Genomic DNA, 3,093 nt, shown 5'->3' with positions numbered 1-3,093 from the left:
GAATGTGAAGAGTAGAAAACTTTTAAACCGTTTCATCTACGCCTCGATTTGACTAGAACTTGTTGTAAACGCTATTAGAGAATCCACAAAGGATGACATTTCAAAGTTTAATATTTATTTTTTCTACTAGGTATGCTTTGATTTTTTTTTTGTTTAAAACATTAAGTTTTATTGAGCTTCAAGTGGTATACACTAGGGCTTATTGCCTTTTAAAAAAAAATCTACCAATTCGAACGTATGCATAGTAAAAGTTATACATAGGCTATTTCTACTTCCTTTTCTCTGTCCAATACTAGAAATTATCACGAAATGAGTTTATGTGATGAAGTAAACTTAGAGGCTGGGAACAGAGGTTATACTTGAATTGATCATACTTATATCAGAAAAGATGATGATAAACTTATTGTTTCAGAATGAGATTGTTCGTCAGAGAACAAAAATGTAGCAATGTTCTTATCTAAAATGGTGGTACATCAGGAGGCAGGATAAAATCGCATTTTAATACTGATTATGCGCTTTTGAGTTTTGTGACATAAAGGGGTGCAAAAACTTTTGAGGGAGAAAAGGACTGTTATGATTTTGCATAAATATGGAGGATTTCTTTAATGAAATTCTTTAATTCCAAGTTCCAATAAAAATTGAATACAAAGAATTCATAACAAATTGTTCTAGCTAGAACATCCTATGGTTCAACATCCCAGGAGTTCCTTCGGAAAATTTTCTAGAAATTCCTCAGGGAATTCTTCGAGAAATTCCTCTGGAAATTCTTCAAAAAAAATCTCTAGATATTCCTCCGGGAATACCTCCAGAAGTGTCTCTGGAAATTCTAGTAAGGCAGCATCCATTTATTACGTAACGCTAAAATCGACAATTTTGGACCCCCCTCCCCCCTCCGTAACACTTTTTTGTGTGTAAAACCTTTTTTTTCGTATGGACCGTAACGCTCGGCTATTCTCCCCCCCCCCCTAAAACGTTACGTAATTTGTGGACGGAGCCTACTTCATTAGGGAATTCCTCCAGAAATTTCTTTAAAAAAAATCATCAAAAAATTATTCCAGGAATTTCTCTAGAAATTCTTACGAGAGTTCCTCAAGAAACTCCCCGAGGTTCCCCAGAAACTCATCAAGGTATTCCTCAAAAAACTCCTCCGGGAAATCCTCCAAAAAATTTTCCGACATTCCTCCAGAATTTTCTCCGGAAATTCCTTCAGAAATCCTTCCAGAAGTTACACCAGGAATTCCTCCATAGGATCTTCTGAAAATTTCTCCAGAACTTCATTTGGGAATTCCTCCAGATATTATTCCTAAAATTTCTCCAGAAACTCTTCCAAAAATTCCTTGTGGAATTCCTCCAGAATTTTTTTCAAGAATTTCTCTAGAAAAATTCCTGTGAGAATTCCTTTAGAAATTCCTCCGGGAATTCCTCCAAAAATTTCAATAGGAATTCCTCCAGAAATTTCCCCGGAAATTCTTCCAGAAGAATTTTAGTGCTGTTTAAAAAAATCGTAGCAGTCTAGGCGAATTTTTATTCAACGATTTTTTTTTTCGGACGCTTCGGATTTTCCGGTGGGCCAATATGTAGCCACTTTAGCCCATCAAAGGATTGAACCCTTTACTTCGATCTATGATCATTGATTTTTATAGTATTGAATACAACCGTAGCATACCAAATAATTTTTCATGCAATGACCATTTTTACGGATGTTTCGGATCGTTCTATGTACCCATAAGTAGTTAATTTGGTTCATAGGGCAATCGAACCATTGACTACGATTTTGAAACATAAATTTTGAAGGCATTGAAAAAAGTCTTTGCGGTTTAGGAAAACTTTCAGTTTTTTCCTAGATGGCCTTTTACAGACCCACCGGAGGATCCTGATCACATAAAAAATGGTCAAATAATGAAAACTAGCGGTCTACGATTTTACCAAGAGCATAATAGTTAATTATCTTAGATCAAAAACAATTAAAACCTCTGACGCCTGCGAATAACTAGATCAAGAATTTCGCTAATTTTGCAATTGTCGCCCAATTGTCCCATGTTATAGGAATTCTTACAAAATTAATGTTCGAATGTTTAGAAAGGTAGGGTCTGGGACCATTTGGGCAGGAGCACCTATCTTGGGCACTTGCTGGTATAACTAAGTCAATTTCAAACCGATTGACTTGAATTTTTGAACATGGATAGATACTGTGCCTATCTGATCGTGTCTCAAAAATCAAGTCAATCGGTTCAAAATTGACTGAGTTATAACAGCAAGTGCCCAAAATAGGTGCTCCTGCCCAAATGGTCCCAGACCCTATGTCACCGGTTACCAAGATTCAAAAATATGACCACCATCGGGTCTTACTTTTGTTTTGTTCGTAAATCATGAATTCTAGCGGTCTTTGGAGAAACAAAATCACAGCACTCTAGATCAGTTTTCATAAGATGACTATTTTACGGATTTTGCTGGTCCTACGATGGTACATTTCAACCACTTTATTCGTTTTTGGTTGTTGATTGAAAATAAACGAAGTATTCTAAGGAATCGTTCATACAGTTCATTCATACAAGTGTGAATCAAATTGCTGCGATTTTGACTAATTTCTGAGATGATCTTTTTACACACGTACAGGATAAATCGTAGAGTCTTCCATTACTTGTTCCATATAAGCATCGACCCATTGATTTCGTTCCTCTAACATGGATTAGAATAATCTTTGTCAAGATCTTTGTAAAACCGGTTTGATGCAGTTTTCGTTGGATGACCATTTCTACGGATGTCAAGGTCTTCAGATAGGCCTATATGTGTCCACTTTGGAACAAAGAAGAATCGAACGGATATTCCCAAGAACCAATATGTGGCCACTTTGGTCCTATCAAACCATTGAGAACGGATTTAGTACAAGAATTTTGATGTTATTGGAAAAAACCGCAGCGTTTTAGACGAATTTTCATGAAATGACCATTTTTACGGATACATATTTCGGATCTTCGGTGGGCCAAAACATTGAAAATTTGATTCATAACAGGATTAAACCATTGACTAAGATCTAAGATCAAGAATTTTGATGTTATTGGAAATAATACAGCTTTCTAGGCGAATTTTCAT

The sequence above is a fragment of the Aedes albopictus genome, chromosome 1 (genome assembly GCF_035046485.1).
Source record: "Aedes albopictus strain Foshan chromosome 1, AalbF5, whole genome shotgun sequence".
Taxonomy (NCBI): domain Eukaryota; kingdom Metazoa; phylum Arthropoda; class Insecta; order Diptera; family Culicidae; genus Aedes; species Aedes albopictus.
Note: the sequence above shows the minus strand (reverse complement) of the source record.